Here is a 6,000-nt window from a genome sequence, read left to right as displayed (position 1 = left end):
TCATTGGTTGTTCATTTGATGGTGCTGCAAACACGAGTGGGTGTTACAATGGCGTTCAAGCCCATATAAGAAATGTGAGCTGTAGTTCTGTTTATACATGGTGCTATGCTCATATACTGAATCTGGTAATTTTGGATATAACCCAGTGTGTAATCCCTGTAAAATCACTGTTTGGCCTTTTAGAGTAGACTGCTTGTTTTTTCTCTGAGTTGTATAAGAGGATGTCTGTGTGGACAGAACAAGTTTCTTCCCTGCGTCAAGGGCAGGAAAAACTTTCCAGACTAAAAAGTAAGCGGAGTAAGCCGAGAGCACTCAGTACTATTTTTGGGTCCTGCACTGATCAGTCAAAAGAGTTGTACAGTACACTGATTTACTGTCTTGAGCACATTTCTTTGTCCACCCAGTTTGACAGCAAAGTGGTCAGTAAGGCAAAATATCTAATTCATGGTTGGACAAGATATGAAACATTGCTTGTTTCTTTTCTCTTCATGCAAATTTTTGAAATAGCCACACCTGTATCAGATTACCTTTAGACTAGTGGGCTGGACATCCTGCAAGCTTGGAGAATGGTTGAAATGGCTAAAAGCCAATTTCAGAAACTGAGACCATCATTTCCGAAGCTTGTCAGTCTGGCAAATGCTTTTATTGAAAAGATAGACCATTCCCTTTGAGTAGATGTCTGTCAGTGCTGAGCTAGAGAAGAGTCTCCCACATAAAAGAATAGCAAGGAAAAAAAAAGGATGCCTGGGGAGTTGGCTGCAGATGAGCCTCTTGTGGATCCTCTGAAAGGATTTGAGGTCCAGACATACTATGCAGTTATAGATCAGGCTGTAAACAGCATTGACCAAAAATTCTCTAAAAATGAAAAGCTCATACAAGATCTTGCATTTCTAGACCCTAGGCAGATTAGCAACATCAGGGAAGAGGATATTCCAGGAGAATCCTTACATACAGTTGCTGATTTGGCTGGTGTGGATACTGTTCAATTAAAATCTGAGCTTTTGAACTTTAAAGACAACTACCCACTGCTAAAAAAACCCAGCCTTCCTCAAACAGCCACTGTCACTATAGGGGAAAGTGATGAGGAGGAGGAGGAAATAGCCAGTGACTTAAAAAAGAGTGTGTGTGAAAACTGTCTGATCTGTTGCTACAGGCTTCTCTACGACCATAACTTCCACTCTTCTGCATACACCAACCTCTTTGCTGTGTATAAAACACTACTAACTTTGGCTTGCACTCAAGTGTCATGTGAAAGAGTGTTCTCTCAGCTGAAAATAGTAAAAACCCGTTTAAGATCTATGATTGGACAGGAATTGCTAGAATCATTTCTGCTGCTTAACATTGAGCGGGACATTGCAAATAATTTAATTTATGATGATATAATTGATAACTTTGCAAAATCATCTTCCCTCTTGCAAAAATTACTCATTTGAGATTGGTTGCTCTGTTCTGTGTGATTGTGTGTTCAAGGTGACTAAGATTTATACGCATTTATACTGCATGTGCAGTGCTTTAATTATATTTCTTTTAAAACAACTTTGTTCTTTTTCAAAATAAGGTTATTTAATATTTATGGCAACTTAATATTGTTTAATAGTATATAAATAAAAATGTTCACTTTGGTATGCAATTCATTTTTTTTTTTCCCTTGTGGGCTTTCGCGAGTATATGGAGGGGCCCTTCAGATCAGGTTCTCTGGTGGGCCCCAGTCCGACACTGGTGATATTAACATTAGATCAGAGGGAGGTACATTGGATTTGCAATATGGCCTCAATATATATATTTTTCTTTCAACTGACTAGTTGAATTTAATGTGTCAGCAGGTTTGCAAAGGCACATCATCAGTACTAGATACTAGTTAAAAGTTCTCAGTCAGAAGCAAGCTTAATGTAAGGCTTGGAGTTGGGACAAGCACATTATATTTGTACGCACGCATACTTTCAAATTGTAATGACTGTATGTGGCTCACTGTCACTTTGTCGCCCAAAAAGAACATGGCCGCTTGTGCTTCTGTGAAGCCATCCCGGATATTGTATCTGCGCAGTCCATAACGTAGGACTGCCTTACCTGTCTGGGAGGAGTGAGGACGTGGCAGAATTTGAGACGCTGCCCTCCTCCTATGCGAACAAGTACGTCATTTCCCGTCGGAACCAGACCGAAGCTTTCGGAGAGCGGACAGGGAAGTGAGTTGAAACGAAGCCGGGATTGAGGCGGTGAGTAATGAAAGTGAGATATCCCTTAAGCTTAGTCAAAGGTAGAGACACGGTACGGAGGCAATGCGTTGCTTGTATACCCAAGGTGCCCGTTGAATGCCTGTGCTTACATGCTGCCCCTGTCAATTCTCAGCTGGAGTGAGGAGGCCATAGTAGGCCAAGGGGGCTTTGAACTGCAATTCTCTGCGACGTAAAATAATCCCCCTTTATTCTAACCTCCATTTCGTGTTGTCTCGTGATTTTAGTAGCGCTGATAAGTAACTGGGTGTCGTTGCAGTAGGCGTATCCGGCCCGCAGGTACAATAGCTTGATGGACTGTCACTGTCATTCATATGTGAACAGGTGCCTGGCTGGGCTGTGCAAGGTGAAGAGTAACAGCCAAAACAGAACATTACATATATGCTCTCCTTATTCCCCAATTCTAGGTGATCAGCCAGGCACCTTGTTTCCTACAATCCTGTCCTATTGAAAACAACATTCCACAACTAGCATGTTCAGCCTCTGCTTCCTTTATTGTAGTGTATCTCTATTTACTGGGCCTGGCTGATTCTCACATGTTTTGTTTTATTTCCCAATGCAATATTGAGGGAAAACTTGTACTAACTGAGCTAAGAATGTTTACACTTGATCATAGGACTTCTAAATATCCTCATGTGCACTCTGGGCTACATTCGCTCCAGAATAGAAAAAAAAGCAAATATTAAAAAAGTGAAATAAATTGGACTTACATAAGTAGTTTGCAGCATGATGGCATAGTGGGTATCCCTGGTATCTTGCTTCAGTTCCAGCAAGAACTCAAATGTATGTTCTGCCCATGTCTGTGTTCATTTTCGTACACTGTTTTTGGTTACTAGTGTGTGTGTGTGTGTGTGTGTGTATATATATATATCTACATATCTACATCCATCCAGAAATCCAGAATGATAATTTACTGATCGTGCACCCAGGCAATTTAAAACTTTATTTGAGAGTGCCGGCTCTGTGTTGGATGTATGTATGTATGTATGTATATATGTATGTATATATATATATATATATATATAGATATAGTTATAGATATAGTTATAGATATATATAGATAGATAATACACAAAAGCTATGAATATCTTGTAAATTATAGCCTTATAAATGGTGAGTTCTGATGTCATCAGTTATAAATGGTGAGTTCTGATGTCATTTCTGTCACATGACTCACTGAAATTTGTGTTTTATAATAAATAAAGTACACCCAGTTGCAAAATATGAGGATATTAGACGTTACCTCTGAGTGGTCTCCGGCCTTAGGCCTTGTGTTTTTATATGGTCATGAAACTACTCGGTAACTTATAATATCCTTTTAATACACAAAAGCCATGAATATCCTGTTAATTATATCCTTATAAACGGTAAGTTCTGATGTCATCAGTTATAAACGGTGAGTTCTGATGTCATTTCTGTCACATGACTCACTGAAACTTGTGTATTATAATAAATATAGTACCCCCTGTTGCAAAATATGAGGATATTAGAAGTTACCTCAGAGTTCCATGACCTGTATAAAAACACTCGGCCTCGTGTTTTTATATGGTTCAGAAACTCCTTGGTAACTTATAATATCCTTATATTTTACAAGAGGGGGTACTTTATTCACTATATATTTTACAATAGGGGGTACTTTATTCACTATATATCTAACAAGTTCTAAATCTGTATTGATGTTTTAAAGGGGGTTGTTAACCTTTGAGTTAACTTTTGCTATGATGTAGAGAGTGATATTCTGAGACAATTTGCAGTTGGTTCTCCTGTTTTATTATTTGTTGTTTCTGGGTTATTTAGCTTTTTATTCAGCAGCTCTCCAGTTTGCAATTTGAGCAATCTGGTTGCTGTGGATGAATAACCCTAGCAGCCATGCATTGATTTCAGTAAGAGACTGGAATATGAATAGGAGAGCCCTGACTAGAAAGATGAGTAATAAAAAGTAGCAATAACAATAAGTGAAAACTGGAAAGAGAGAGGAAGGCAAATAACTAAAAAAAAAAAAGATATAAAAAATAAATGAAGACTAATTGAAAAGTTGCTTAGAATTGACCATGCTATAACATAATAAAAGTTAACTTAAAGGTAAACCACCCCTTTAGGTAGCATTTTACCACTTTTTCATGCTTTTAAAAAAAACTAATAGGGATGCAACAAATCCTCTATTTTAGGATTCTGAACTGAATCCAAACCCTGAATTGCATATGTAAATTAGAGGGAAGCCAACCGCGCGCACAGCATGTTTTAAAACCCTTGTTTGTGTGATCAAAAGTCACAGGATTTTTTTGGTTCGGCCGGGCACTTGGATTCACCCAAATCTGAATCCTTCTGAAGAAGGCCGAATCGCGAATCTATTCGGTGATAGATGTAAAAAAGAGTTACATTTCTGCTGTCAGTATCTCTTTAACTAAACCCAATAGGGCTGTTTTGCCTCTAGTAAAGATTTATGATATCATAGTTGGGATCAGGTACAATTTACTGTTTTATTACAGACAAAAAGGAAATCATTTTTAAAAAGTTGGATTATTTTATTAAAACAGAATCTATGGGAGATAAATTACATGTGATTGTAGTCCTTGGCATTTAGTTTGCCACTGCCTTTATGTGATAAACAGTGAAGGATCTGAGCCTTTTGGCACCAAGTTCTGCCTGTCACTGTTTCTTGTTCTCCAAGTTGCACGCTTTTCATTCACTAGAATAACCGTTAAAGGAGTGACTGGGGTATGGGGGGTGTTTTACCCACTATATTGTCTGCATAATAATACATTATATATGCTGTACAATTAAGAGTAACAATTTTCCTGACAATTCAGAACATTGGCAAGTTCAAATAAATGCTTAACTAAAAAAGTTAGTTGCTAGTTCAAGCTAATAGAGAACGCACTCTGGTTGGGGGTAACAACAGTAGTTTTTTTTTTATTTGCCACCCACACTGCGAAGGAGCTCCCAGTGTGGGTGCTGCAACTTGCTTATTATGTGCATGCACTCTGACCAACATGGCCACTCGTACAGGGAGCTCCCTCCCGGTGTGAGTGTCCTAACACTGGTGGGGGGCATTTTGTTTTATTAAAAAAAAAAAAAAAAAAAAAAAAAAAAAAAGCTGTTCTCCCCAACTGGAGTGTGGACTCTATTAGCCTGCACCTTAGGTCGGGGATAATATTTTTTGACAACAGGTGTCCTTTAAGCATCACGTTGCTAGTATACAAACTAGCTAGGTAGCATAAATACTAGTGGTATGAGGTTTCTCCAGTAAGATTGTGTATTATTTGATTTCCACTATTTTTATGTCTGATTGCAGTTAGGTCCTAATGTCACTCCACCTGTACCCTTGGTCTGATAAGTTCAGTTTGACTCCTTCAAATTCTCATGTAACTAGCAGAATAAGATATGATTTAAAATGAACCAGTAGTAAGGAGGAGTCTGAATGGGGCCTTTGTGAAGAGGATAAGGTAATAATCCTATCTAAAACTCAACATTTGTGTATTGTCATTTTCATAAAAAAAAATCAGCATTGCCTGTCCTTTTGCCAACACTGTTTTAAAGGGGTGGTTCACCTTTAAAGGCATACTATCATGGGAAAAATCAGTTAATAGTGCAGCTCCCGTAGAATTCTGCACTGAAAAGAGCAAACTGATTTATTTTTTTTTATATTTAATTTTGAAATCTGACATGGGGCTAGACATGTCAGTTTCCCAGCTGCCCCCAGTCATGTGACTTGTGCTCTGATAAACTTCAGTCACTCGTTAGGGTAAGGGCACACGCTAAGATTGCT

At 38.4% G+C, this 6,000-nt stretch overlaps 1 protein-coding gene across 4 annotated transcripts in view; it reads left to right on the top strand.

Moving 5' to 3' along the window:
• Window positions 1-2,055: 2,055 nt before the first annotated feature.
• sec24c.L (SEC24 homolog C, COPII coat complex component L homeolog) overlaps window positions 2,056-6,000 on the top strand; it is a 41,499-nt gene continuing 37,554 nt past the window's right edge. For all 4 annotated transcript variants that reach the window (XM_018225424.2, XM_018225423.2, XM_018225422.2 and 1 more), the window contains exon 1: window positions 2,056-2,213. The gene's annotated coding sequence lies outside the window, so the exon portion shown is untranslated. The remainder of the gene's footprint in view (window positions 2,214-6,000) is intronic.

Source organism: Xenopus laevis, chromosome 7L (genome assembly GCF_017654675.1).
Source record: "Xenopus laevis strain J_2021 chromosome 7L, Xenopus_laevis_v10.1, whole genome shotgun sequence".
NCBI lineage: Eukaryota > Metazoa > Chordata > Amphibia > Anura > Pipidae > Xenopus > Xenopus laevis.
The sequence above is the reverse complement of the archived record's forward strand: the minus strand, read 5'-3'. Positions and strand labels throughout refer to the sequence as shown.